The 14,516-nt window shown below is 41.4% G+C and overlaps 1 pseudogene; it reads right to left on the reverse strand.

Moving 5' to 3' along the window:
• Window positions 1-623: 623 nt before the first annotated feature.
• Window positions 624-14,323, reverse strand: LOC115678516 (flotillin-like protein 2; annotated as a pseudogene).
• Window positions 14,324-14,516: the final 193 nt, after the last annotated feature.

Here is a 14,516-nt window from a genome sequence, read left to right on the forward strand (position 1 = left end):
GGTAAGAACTAAAAATGAAAATCCAACGTCGCGCGAGGTGTAGGTTTGAAAGAGCCTGCGCCTAATTGAGTGCTGTCGACCTGTCATTAGGCAATACCCCTAAACCTCGTTAGGCAATACCTCGAGGTCGTGACACTTCCCTGTTTCGTTTAATTGGAGAACTCTTTTAGTTGCATTTTATTGGTGAATTTATCTGCCCACTTCTGCTCGTTTTCATCAAAAACTAAAAAGGACATTGTCTTCTCAAGCAATGTTAACAAACAAAATCCATAAAGCTATAAGGTATTTGCGATAAGCCGGATTTTCTTAAAATTATTAGTGTTTTGGGTTCGACAATATGCTTGGAACCATGCCTAAATCAATTCTTGGCTAATTTATGAGGTGGTCATTTTGGTAGGACACTATCAAGATCTTAAATGACCTCACCGCCAAGAAAAACCTATTAAGGGGGAATTAGCAGGACAAGTTTCATTGGTCCAACAAAAGAAAACAAAAGATGCAATCATAACTTTGGGGGAGAAATGAGTGAACGCGCGCAACTCGTTGCACGTGGTCCGCACGTTTCTCGTCTTCATCCATGTTTTATTCATTTTGCAATCCGCCGGATAGAAAGAAAGTGCTAGTTAACCAGTAGCAACAGCATCAGTCAAAGTGTCGAGCACAGCACGTGAAAGCAGTCCCACCTGTTCATGCAGAGCCTCGAACGTTGGCGGCAACATTCCACTCCCACCAGCCACATCCTTCTTCCCGCCACCTACACCTCCTCCCTTCCTCAATGGCTTTCCAGCTTGACCAGATGCTGACTTCGGCACAGGCCCCTTCTCAGCTCCTGGACTGAACTTGGGCAGCTCTTGCAACCCACCTGGTCTGAGCATCAGGTAGTCCTTCATTGCTCCATAGTCGCCACGGAATTGCTTCACAAGCATCGCCAGGTACTCGCCCTCTGCCTGTGCTAGAGCCTTTCCTACTTGCTGGCGCGTATATGAGGTTGCGTCAGCTGTTGCCTTTTGCGCTTCGGCCTTCTTCAAGTTCTCATAGAGGACTGCATCGGCAGCTTTTTGTTTATTGTAGAGTTCGCCATTTGCTGCTTGCATCTACAATGAAGAAAAGCTTTTTTTATGAAGGAGAAATTAAGGCCAATCATTAACGATACAAATGCTCTGTTGTCGGCTATGTTCGCATACTAGAAATTGAAATCAAATGTCAAGGAAACTAACCTGAAAGCAGTGCAAACAAATAAGCAAAATGTTGATCCGAGCCCAACGAAATAACGTCGTGTCCTTAAGACGAATTTGACCCCTCAATCAGTACCCGAGGATATTGAACAATCGTCTCCCAGGATAGAACGGATCTCGTTCCTCCGAAGCGGTACGTATCCGGAGGACTCCTTCGAACGCAATTTTGCAGAACAATCGCACAAAATGATGAAGTGAAAAATGTCTAGAGTGCGTCGTGAAAATGTCTCGCGGGAATATATAAAATGCCACGAAGAGTCACTTTCCAAACTAACTGTTCTGTCATATCTTACTGGCGAAAATGAAGAGTTACGAGAGTTCGTGAACAACAACGAAGGTTCACTTGAACCGGTTAGGTTCGTGAACAGTCGCGAAGGGCTTCGGTTTTCGTTCGGGCGAACCGAACCTCACGAACAGACATGTTTGTTTTTCCAAAAATAAATAAATAAATAATTTCTAAACAATGTGTTTGTTCGGAAAAAATAAAAACCGATAGAGGGTGGACCCCGAACCGAACCGAGCCGGACGGCGGCGGCGCGCGCGCGGGGACCGACCTAGCTTGGCGTAGGTCCTCTCTCTTCCACAAAAGTGGGGTACCCCTTGGGGCCCAAACCCATTTGTGAGGCTCAACTATTTGAACCCATCTCCCATCTCTCTTCTATTCAATGTGGGACACTTTCAACCACACACTTTTCATTCAATTCTATGGGATTTAGATGCCAAAATCCCAATAATCCCCCACATGAATGAAAAGTTCTGATATCATGACTCTTCGTGTATGCATGAGATGCAAAGTGCGATTATTCCATGAGAAAACGTTGCATCAGGATAAGTAGTCTGAGACTTTGAACTTTCCTTAGTGAAATCTATCGGACTTACTCAGTCAATCAGTAGGCTTGATGTCTTTGAACTGTCGACCTTTGGTGTAAGCCTAGACAATAGAAATCACACAACTGTTTCTCGAACAAAATTGGTTCTCACTGTTGTGTTCGTTTTGGCCATGAACACCGCCTGGTCTCATGAGTGTTTTAGAGAATTCGACCTTTTCAATTCTCACAGAAGCGGCCCTCACTTCACACTCACATAGGTGATTTCTGAACATATAGTATATCACATACTCAAGTCAGAATCATTAAAAGCTTTTGCTTAACCTTTACATATTAGTACTGTCTTCATCCGGGAATGAGTAAAAAATTTGACAGTACTCTACACTGTCTTCATAACTTAGTTGTCCCTTTGAACCTAGATCTTGGGATCTCCAGTCAACTAGGTAGGGTTTCCGCTATGATGACTTGTTTATAGGCCTTAAACCCATTCCCTTTGATGTTTTCGCAACCATCTCTCTAGTTAGGCCTTTTGTTAATGGATCCGCAATATTATCTTTTGACTTCACATAGTCAATGGTGATAATTCCACTAGAGAGAAGTTGTCTTACTGTGTCATGTCTTCGACGTATGTGTCGAGACTTACCGTTATACATGACATTCCTTGCTCTTCCTATTGCCGCTTGACTGTCACAATGTATACATACATCGGGCACTGGTTTAGGCCAATTAGGAATATCTTCCAAGAAATTTCGAAGCCACTCTGCTTCTTCACCGGCTTTATCCAAAGCAATGAATTCTGATTCCATAATGGATCTAGCAATACAAGTTTGTTTGGATGATTTCCAAGACACTGCTACTCCCCCAAGTGTGAATACATATCCACTTGTCGATTTTGTGTCTTTAGTGCCGGTTATCCAATTTGCATCACAATATCCTTCAAGTACCGCTGGATATTCTGTGTAATGCAAAGCATAATCTTGAGTATGCTTTAAGTAGCCCAATAAACGTTTCATTGCTTTCCAATGATTTTCATTTGGACTAACTGTAAATCGACTTAGCTTGCTCACAGCACAAGCTATGTCCGGCCTAGTATAGTTCATGACATACATTAAACTGCCTAGTATACTAGCATACTCATTTTGAGCCTTACTTTCACCAGTATTCTTTGAAAGATGTAAATTAACATCTATCGGAGTCTTTACTGGTACAATATCTAGATTCTTGCACTTTCCAAGAATCGTCTCAATATAATGGGATTGTGATAGAGCTAATCCTCCAGATGTCTTATGGATTTTAACTTGTAAAATAACATCCGCAACCCCCATATCTTTCATATCAAATTTACTTGTGAGCATGCGTTTGGTCGCCTTAACAACATCGCTATCGCTGCCCATTATAAGCATGTCGTCTACATATAAGCACAAAATGGCAAAACCATTATGAGTGTTCTTAACATATACACACTCATTAATCTTAAAACCATTCAACAACATGACTTGGTCGAATTTAGCATGCCATTGTTTTGGTGCTTGTTTCAATCCATAGAGTGACTTGATAAGCCGACATACTTTCTTCTCTTGTCCTGGAACAATGAACCCTTCGGGTTGTTCCAAATATATTTCTTCTTCCAAATCCCCGTTTACGAAGGCCGTCTTAACATCCATTTGATGGATTTCAAGCTTATACACCGCTGCTATGGCAATTAGCATCCTTATAGATGTAATTCTAGTAACAGGTGAATAAGTATCAAAATAATCAAGACCTTCTCATTGCTTGTATCCTTTTACTACAAGCCTAGCCTTATATTTATCAATAGCACCATCCGCTTTCATTTTCCTCTTGAAAATCCACTTACATTGTAGTGGTTTATTACCAGGAGGAAGGTCAATCAATTCCCATGTATAGTTTGACAATATGGATTCAACTTCACTATTGATAGCTTCTTTCCAGAACGGGGCTTCTGGTGAAGTCACAACTTCTTTGAATGTCCGAGGCTCATTCTCTAACAGATACGTTAAGAAATCAGGTCCAAAAGATGTGGAAGTCCTTTGTCTTTTACTACGTCTAGGTTCATTCTCCATTGGATCACTTCTAGATATAGTATCTCGAGACCTCTTATTATTATCAATTGGCTCATATACTATGTTATACGGAAATATATTTTCAAAGAACGAAGCGTCCCTTGATTCAATAATCGTATTAACATTTATATCTGGGATCTCTGACTTGTGAACAAGAAAACGATATGCATTACTATTTTGAGCATATCCGATAAAAACACAGTCAAGTCTTTGATCCTATCTTAACCTTTTTAGGCTTAGGAATCGCAACTTAGCCAAACACCCCCACACTTTGAGATAATTCAAGTTAGGCATTCTGCCTTTCCATTTCTCATAGGGAGTTTGTTGTGTTTTTCTGTGGGGCACTCTATTTAAAATAAAATTCACCGTCAAAACAGCTTCCCCCCACAAATTCTGTGGTAAACCGGAACTATTCAACAATGCATTCATTGTTTCCTTTAAAGACCGGTTTTTTCTTTCCGCCACTCCATTAGATTGCGGCGTATAAGGAGGAGTCATTTGGTGAACGATACCAAATTCAGTACAAATTTCCTCAAAAGGAAATTCATATTCACCTCCTCTGTCACTTCTTATCATTTTAACTTTCTTATTCAACTGAGTTTCAACTTCGGATTTATAAATTCTAAAAGCATTCACAGCCTCATCTTTGCTACTAAGCAAATAAACATAACAATACCTCGAGCAGTCATCTATAAATGTGATAAAATACTTATTACCACCTCTTGACGGTATTGATTTCATATCGCATATATTTGTGTGTATCAAATCTAAAGGTTCTGAGACTCTATTGTCTACAGAATGAGAAGGAGGCTTAGAAAATTTAGATTCAACACACATTTGGCATTTCTCACTTGAACAATCAAATTTCGGCAACAGTCCCATATCCATTAATTTCTTTATCGACTTATAGTTAACGTGTCCTAATTTAGCATGCCATAAATTAGGAGACTCAAGCACATAAGCAGAAACAACTTTATTCATAACATCATTGGGTACAACAGTCATTACATTCAACTTGAAAAGACCATCACTAAGGTAACCCTTTCCTACATACATCTCATTCTTGGAGAGTACAAACTTATCGGATACAAAAACCAACATGAAGCCATTCTTGCTAAGAAGAGATCCGGACACTAAATTCTTGCGTATGTCTGGCACATGTAGCACATTATTTAGTGTCACAACTTTCCCAGATGTCATCTTTAGAGCAACCTTTCCAACACCTTTAACCTTAGAAGTTGATGAATTACCCATATAAAGTTTTTCATCACGCCCCACAGTTGTGTAGGTCGAGAACATCGATCTGTTTGCACAGATATGACGAGTTGCTCCAGTATCCATCCACCACTCCTTGGGGTTTCCCACCATATTACACTCCGATATCATAGCAGTTAGATTGATATCATCAACACCATTGGAAATTTCTTCCACCACATTAGCCTGAGTTTTCTGTCTTTTCTTGGCTCTGCAGTCTTTGGCTCGATGTCCAGACTTGCCACAGTTGAAGCGCTTGCCAACGAACTTCTTCAGGCCTTGGGTGAATCCCTCTCCAGACTTGCTAGGCATTTTCCTCTTCTTGTTGGGTTTTGATCCTTCTTCAACAACATTGGCCCTTGAGACCGCCAGATTGCTGCCAACTTTCTTCTCGGAATTCCTATTGTCTTCCTCAATCCTCAACCGAACAATCAAGTCTTCAAGTGACAACTCCTTTCTCTTGTGTTTGAGATAATTTTTGAAATCTCTCTAGGATGGTGGCAATTTTTCAATGAATGCAGCCACTTGAAATGTCTCACTTAGAGTCATTCCTTCAGCATGAATATCATGCATAATCACTTGAAGCTCTTGAACCTGACTTAAGACGGTCTTTGAATCAACCATCTTGAAGTCCAGAAATTTACCGACAATGAATTTCTTCAATTCGGCATCTTCGGTTTTGTATTTCTTGTCCAGACTATCCCATAACTCTTTAGATTGTTGTCGGCTATGTTCGCATACTAGAAATTGAAATCAAATGTCAAGGAAACTAACCTGAAAGCAGTGCAAACAAATAAGCAAAATGTTGATCCGAGCCCAACGAAATAACGTCGTGTCCTTAAGACGAATTTGACCCCTCAATCAGTACTCGAGGATATTGGACAATCGTCTCCCAGGATAGAACGGATCTCGTTCCTCCGAAGCGGTACGAACAGACATGTTAGTGGCGAAAATGACGAGTTACGACGGTTCGCGAACAGCAGCGAAGGTTCACTTGAACCGGTTAGGTTCGTGAACAGTCGCGAAGGGCTTCGATTTTTGTTCGGGCGAACCGAACCTCACGAATAGACATGTTTGTTTGTCCAAAAATAAATAAATAAATAATTTCTAAACAATGTGTCTGTTCGGAAAAAATAAAAACCGATAGAGGGTGGACCCGGAACTGAGCTGGCCGGACGGCGGCGGTGGGGGGACCGACCTAGCTTGGCGTAGGTCCTCTCTCTTCCACAAAAGTGGGGTACCCCTTGGGGCCCAAACCCATTTGTGAGGCTCAACTATTTGAATCCATCTCCCATCTCTCTTCTATTCAATGTGGGACACTTTCAACCACACACTTTTCATTCAATTCTATGGGATTTAGATGCCAAAATCCCAACATGCTCCTCCTGTAGTACAGGCCCTCATGAATATGTAACATTGGCATGTTCGGCCTTTTATTGTCCTTGCGCGAAGACAAGCATCTAGCTTCTCTATGTTGAGATCATTGCCTTTAAGATATTCCACAAAAGTAGCTCAACAAGAGGTCGAAATCAACTTACCTTAACCTCATACTGCACGATAGCCTCACTCAGGAGCTGTGCCCTGAGCTTCTCAGTCTGAATCAATGTCTTCTGTTTCTCGACCTGGAGTTGCAACTCCGCCTCCCTAAGAGCCACCTGCTTTGCCGCCTCCACCTTGGCCAGGTCAGTCGACTGAGACCATGCGACCTTCTTTGTGGCTAGCTCTGTGTTCGCTTTGGCCAATTCAGCTTCCTTTTGGTTCTCCAAGATCTTCACTGCTGTCCTGACCATTATCTCCTCTTTCTGCCCCTCTCCTTGCCATCGGGTTGCTATGATTTTGGTCTCAGCATCTATTTTCGCAGCATTTTGTTTGGTCTGTCCAGCACAGAGCATAGATCCGACTTTACCCTTCATCTTGGCCTCAGCAACATCTACCTGTCATAAGGAAATTCGGTCACGATAGTCACTCATGCATATAACTAAGGAAATAAATATAGCATCGTGAAATAATGAAATAATGAAATTCGTCATAAACATCACAGTAACTAGAACAACTATATGCACCGAAGGAAAATCTAAACAGATACATGTCAAAGCAACAAAAAATGGTTGTAAAAATTATTGTAGAAAAAAGAACTTTTTGTTAACAAAATTAATTGTTGTTCATTATACGCGTGTTTGTATGTACATATAAAGTAAAGTTGTTTGACAAACCTGAAATGAGTGATCCGAATTTGACGTTTGATCCGAGCCCAACGAATTCACGTTGTGTCCTTAAGACAATTTGTCCCCTCTACCGGTACCCGAAGGTCGTTGAACAATTGCCTCCCAGGATAGAACGGATCGCCTTTCCTATGAAGCGGTACTTCTTCAAAGGAAATCTTCGAACGCAACTTTGCAGAATAATCGCACAAAAGATGACAGCGATGAAGAATGAGAGTGTAGCAGAAAGCCGCGAAAAAATGAAATGCCAAGAGTACTTCGTTCGGTCATGTGTGAATGAATAGTCACCAAGGAATTTCGGATATAGAAGGATGAAACCGAAGAGTCACCAACCGAACAATTTCGTTCGGTCATGTGTGAACAGTCACGAGCCGAGCCTTAAACCGGTTTGGTTCGTGAACAGGCGCGAAGGGCTTTGGTTTTCGTTTGGGCGAACCGAACCTCACGAACAGACATGTTTGTTTGTCCAAAAATAAATAAATAAATAAATAATTTCTAAACAACGTGTCTGTTCGAAAAATAAAAAATAAAAAACCGATAGAGAGTGGACCCGGAACCGAACCGAGCCGAGCCGGCCGGACGGACGGCGGCGGCGGCGCGCGCGGGGGGTGGACCGAACTAGCTAGACGTAGGTCCTCTCTCTTCCACAAAAGCGGGGTACCCCTTGGGGCCCAAACCCATTTGTGAGGCTCAACTATTTGAACCCATCTCCTATCTCTCTTCACCCTATGTGGGACACTTTCAACCACACACTTCTCATTCAATTCTATGGTATTTTGTGCCAAAATCCCAACAATCCCCCACATGAATGAGAAGTTCAGATATCATGACTCTGCGTGTATGCATGAGATGCAAGGTGCGATTATTCCATGAGAAAACGTTGCATCAGGATAAGTAGTCTGAGACTTTGAACTTTCCTTAGTGAAACCTATCGGACTTACTCAGTCAATCAGTAGACTTGATGTCTTTGAACTGTCGACCTTTGGTGTAAGCCTAGACAATAGAAATCACACAATTTTTTCTCGAACAAAATTGGTTCTCACTGTTGTGTTCGTTTTGGCCATGAACACCGCCTGGTCTCATGAGTGTTTTAGAGAATTCAGCCTTTTCAATTCTCATAGAAGCGGTCCTCACTTCACACTCACATATGTGATTTCTGAACATATAGTATATCACATACTCAATTTAGAATCATTAAAAGCTTTTGCTTAACCTTCACATATTAGTACTGTCTTCATCCGGGAATGAGTAAAAATTTGACAGTACTCTACACTGTCTTCATAACTTAGTTGTCCCTTTGAACCTAGATCTTGGGATCTCCAATCAACTAGGTAGGGTTTCCGCTATGATGACTTGTTTATAGGCCTTAAACCCATTCCCCTTGATGTTTTTGCAACCATCTCTCTAGTTAGGCCTTTTGTCAATGGATCCGCAATATTATCTTTTGACTTCACATAGTCAACGGTGATAATTCCACTAGAAAGAAGTTGTCTTACTGTGTCATGTCTTCGACGTATGTGTCGAGACTTACCGTTATACATGACATTCCTTGCCCTTCCTATTGCCGCTTGACTGTCACAATGTATACAAACAGCGGGCACTGGTTTAGGCCAATTAGGAATGTCTTCCAAGAAATTTCGAAGCCACTCTGCTTCTTCACCGGCTTTATCCAAAGCAATAAATTCTGATTCCATAGTGGATCTAGCAATACAAGTTTGTTTGGATGATTTCCAAGACACTGCCGCTCCCCCAATTGTGAATACATATCCACTTGTCGATTTTGTGTCTTTAGTGCCGGTTATCCAATTTGCATCACAGTATCCTTCAAGTACCGCTGGATATTCTGTGTAATGCAAAGCATAATCTTGAGTATGCTTTAAGTAGCCCAATAAACGTTTCATTGCTTTCCAATGATTTTCATTTGGACTAACTGTAAATCGACTTAGCTTGCTAACCGCACAAGCTATGTCCGGCCTAGTACAGTTCATGACATACATTAAACTGCCTAGTATACTAGCATACTCATTTTGAGCCTTACTTTCACCAGTATTCTTCGAAAGATGTAAATTAACATCTATCGGAGTCTTTACCGGTACAATATCTAGATTCTTGCACTTTCCAAGAATCGTCTCAATATAATGGGATTGTGATAGAGCTAATCCTCCATATGTTTTATGGATTTTAACTCCTAAAATAACATCTGCAACCCCCATATCTTTCATATCAAATTTGCTTGTGAGCATGCGTTTGGTCACCTTAACAACCTCACTATCGCTGCCCATTATAAGCATGTCGTCTACATATAAGCACAAAATGGCAAAACCATTATGAGTGTTCTTAACATATACACATTTATCACACTCATTGATCTTGAAACCATTCGACAACATGACTTGGTCGAATTTAGCATGCCATTGTTTCGGTGCTTGTTTCAATCCATAGAGTGACTTGATAAGCCGACATACTTTCTTCTCTTGACTTGGAACAATGAACCCTTCGGGTTGTTCGAAATATATTTCTTCTTCCAAATCCCCGTTTAAGAAGGCCGTCTTAACATCCATTTGATGGATTTCAAGCTTATACACCGCTGCTATGGCAATTAGCATCCTTATAGATGTAATTCTAGTAACAGGTGAGTAAGTATCAAAATAATCAAGACCTTCTCATTGCTTGTATCCTTTTACTACAAGCCTAGCCTTATATTTATCAATAGCACCATCCGCTTTCATTTTCCTCTTGAAAATCCACTTACATTGTAGTGGTTTATTCCCAGGAGGAAGGTCAACCAATTCCCATGTATGGTTTGACAAGATGGATTCAACTTCACTATTGATAGCTTCTTTCCAGAACGGGGCTTCTGGCGAAGTCACAGCTTCTTTGAATGTCCGAGGCTCATTCTCTAACAGATACGTTAAGAAATCAGGTCCAAAAGACGTGGAAGTCCTTTGTCTTTTACTACGTCTAGGTTCATCCTCCATTGGATCACTTCTAGATATAGTATCTCGAGGCCTCTTGTTATTATCAATTGGCTCATATACTATGTTATACGGAAATATATTTTCAAAGAACGAAACGTCCCTTGATTCAATAATCGTATTAACATGTATATCTGGGATCTCTGACTTGTGAACAAGAAAACGATATGCATTGCTATTCTGAGCATATCCAATAAAGACACAGTCAATAGTCTTTGGTCCTATCTTAACCTTTTTAGGCTTAGGAACCGCAACTTTAGCCAAACACCCCCACACTTTGAGATAATTCAAGTTAGGCATTCTGCCTTTCCATTTCTCATAAGGAGTTTGTTGTGTCTTTCTGTGGGGTACTCTATTTAAAATAAAATTCGCCGTCAAAACAGCTTCCCCCCACAAATTCTGTGGTAAACCGGAACTATTCAACAATGCATTCATTGTTTCCTTTAAAGACCGGTTTTTCCTTTCCGCCACTCCATTAGATTGCGGCGTATAAGGAGGAGTCATTTGGTGAACGATACCAAACTCAGCACAAATTTCCTCAAAAGGAAATTCATATTCACCTCCTCTGTCACTTCATATCATTTTAACTTTCTTATTCAACTGAGTTTCAACTTCGGACTTATAAATTCTAAAAGCATTCACAGCCTCATCTTTGCTACTAAGCAAATAAACATAACAATACCTCGAGCAGTCATCTATAAATGTGATAAAATACTTATTACCACCTCTTGACGGTATTGATTTCATATCACATATATCTGTGTGTATTAAATCTAAAGGTTCTGAGACTCTATTGTCTATAGAATGAAACGGAGGCTTAGAAAATTTAGATTCAACACACACTTGGCATTTCTCACTTGAACAATCGAATTTTGGCAATAAACCCATGTTCATTAACTTCTTTATCGACTTATAGTTAACGTGTCCTAATCTAGCATGCCATAAATTAGGAGACTCAAGCACATAAGTGGAAACAACTTTATTCATAACATCATTGGGTACAACAGTCATTACATTCAACTTGAAAAGACCATCACTAAGATAACCCTTTTCTACATACATCTCATTCTTAGAGAGTACAAACTTATCAGACACAAACACCAACTTGAAACCATTCTTGCTGAGAAGAGATCCGGACACTAAATTCTTGCGTATGTCTGGCACATGTAGCACATTGTTTAGAGTCACAACTTTCCCAGAGGTCATCTTTAGAGCAATCTTTCTGACACCTTCAACCTTAGAGGTTGATGAATTACCCATATAGAGTTTTTCATCACCTTCCATAGGCATGTAAGATGAGAACATTGATTTATTGGCGCAAATATGACGAGTTGCTCCAGTATCAATCCACCATTCTTTGGGGTTTCCCACCATGTTGCACTTGGATATCATAGCAGTTAGATTGATATCATCAACACCATTGGAAATTTGTTCCACCACATTAGCCTGAGTTTTCTGTCTTTTCTTGGCTCTGTAGTCTTTGGCTCGATGTCCAGACTTGCCACAGTTGAAGCACTTGCCAACGAACTTCTTCAGGCCTTGGGTGAATCCCTCTCCAGACTTGCTAGGCATTTTCCTCTTCTTGTTGGGTTTTGATCCTTCTTCAACAACATTGGCTCTTGAGACCGCCAAATTGCTGCCAACTTTCTTCTCGGAATTCCTATTGTCTTCCTCTATCCTCAATCGAACAATTAAATCTTCAAGTGATAATTCCTTTCTCTTGTGTTTGAGATAATTCTTGAAATCTTTCCAAGACGGCGGTAACTTTTCAATGAAAGCAGCCACTTGAAATGATTCACTAATCATCATACCTTCAGCATGAATGTCATGCGTGATCACTTGAAGTTCTTGAACTTGACTTAAGACAGTTTTAGAATCTACCATCTTGAAGTCCAGAAATTTGCCGACGATGAATTTCTTCAATCCAGCATCTTCCGTTTTGTATTTCTTGTCCAAACTCTCCCACAACTCCTTAGCCGTTTTTAGCGGACTATAAACGTTGTAGAGGGAATTGTCTAGACCATTGAGGACGTAGTTGCGACACAGAAAATCAGAATGTTTCCATGCATCAATAGCAGCAACCTTTTCCTTGTTTGTCTCTCCTTCATCCAACTTCGGAGCATCCTCCGTGAGGAACCTTGCCAAGTTCAATGTAGTGAGGTAGAACAATATCTTCTGTTGCCATCTCTTAAAATCAGCCCCATTGAACTTTTCTGGCTTCTCTCCATGAGTTGGAACAGACGCAACAGGCGTCATCGATGTTGTAGCCATTTCTGACACGAAGACAGAAATGATTGAGAATGTAACTTAACAAACACGATAATAAGGCAAATTGTCTTAAGATTGTTGTTCATTATACGCGTGTTTGTATGTACATATAAAGTAAAGTTGTTTGACAAACCTGAAATGAGTGATCCGAATTTGACGTTTGATCCGAGCCCAACGAATTCACGTTGTGTCCTTAAGACAATTTGTCCCCTCTACCGGTACCCAAAGGTCGTTGAACAATTGCCTCCCAGGATAGAACGGATCGCCTTTCCTATGAAGCGGTACTTCTTCAAAGGAAATCTTCGAACGCAACTTTGCAGAATAATCGCACAAAAGATGACAGCGATGAAGAATGAGAGTGCAGCAGAAAGCCGCGAAAAAATGAAATGCCAAGAGTACTTCGTTCGGTCATGTGTGAATGAATAGTCACCAAGGAATTTCGGATATAGAAGGACGAAACCGAAGAGTCACCAACCGATAGAGAGTGGACCCGGAACCGAACCGAGCCGGCCGGACGGACGGCGGCGGCGCGCGCGGGGGGTGGACCGAACTAGCTAGACGTAGGTCCTCTCTCTTCCACAAAAGTGGGGTACCCCTTGGGGCCCAAACCCATTTGTGAGGCTCAACTATTTGAACCCATCTCCTATCTCTCTTCACCCTATGTGGGACACTTTCAACCACACACTTCTCATTCAATTCTATGGTATTTTGTGCCAAAATCCCAACATTAATTCCCAACAAATTTGTCTGTCAACACTCAGTTTACGGAACAAATTCGTATCAAACCAGCCTACATAGACCTAAATACTACCCATCATAAGCGCTACCAACCTTACAACTTTAAGCGCGAACAAGAATGTATGCGCTCACTTAGGGGAAAAAGACCGACCTTGACTTGGTTTGTGGCCTCGATTTGCGGCTTCTGGCCGAGATTTGAGAAATACTCGTGGCCCGCCACATCGACGAGCTGCTTCACATTGGCTTTGTAGACGAGCTGCTTCACATTGACTTTGTAGATCACGAGCCCAAATTGGTTGAGCTCCAACTGGAGCTTCTCCAAGAGCTCCCTCTTGAACTCCTCGGTACCATTGAATATCTGATCCATGGTCATGGAGGCAGCGATGACAATCTCGCTCTCAATGATGTCCTGGACGAGGGCCTGGGGTTCGAAAGGTTGTCGTGGGGGGTGATGATGAGCTTGGCATAGAGGAGGCTCTCGTCGTCAGTGACGCAGGGGCCAATGGTGAAGACGGTGTCGAGGATGAAGGGGAGCTTCTCGGCGCTCATGGCGTGCACCTCAAAGGTGTAGTTGACCGGCGAGATGTCGAAGTTGACGTGAGTCGGCCATATCAATGGCCTCTGGTCACGGCGAGGTTCTCCGAGTGACCTGGGACCTGCCACATTTTGTTTCTGATTATCGATAGGAGGAGGAGGAGGAGGGGATTTATAATGCCGAACCATATATGGCATTGGAGAGAAAAAGGAAAAGAAAGATATAATACAAATACGCTGCTGGAGGAGGAGGGGATCTATTGTTTCGTTTTTTGTTTTTTTATATGTTTAATGACAATTATTATAGTAACTTATTATAAGTGATTATCATATAAGTTGTGCGATAGAAGTGGGTTTATCCAATACGGAAGCTGTGAATGGG

Source organism: Syzygium oleosum, unplaced genomic scaffold, assembly GCF_021117445.2.
Source record: "Syzygium oleosum isolate NSW1041296 unplaced genomic scaffold, Sole_v2.1 Sole_v2.05, whole genome shotgun sequence".
Classification (NCBI taxonomy): Eukaryota; Viridiplantae; Streptophyta; class Magnoliopsida; order Myrtales; family Myrtaceae; genus Syzygium; species Syzygium oleosum.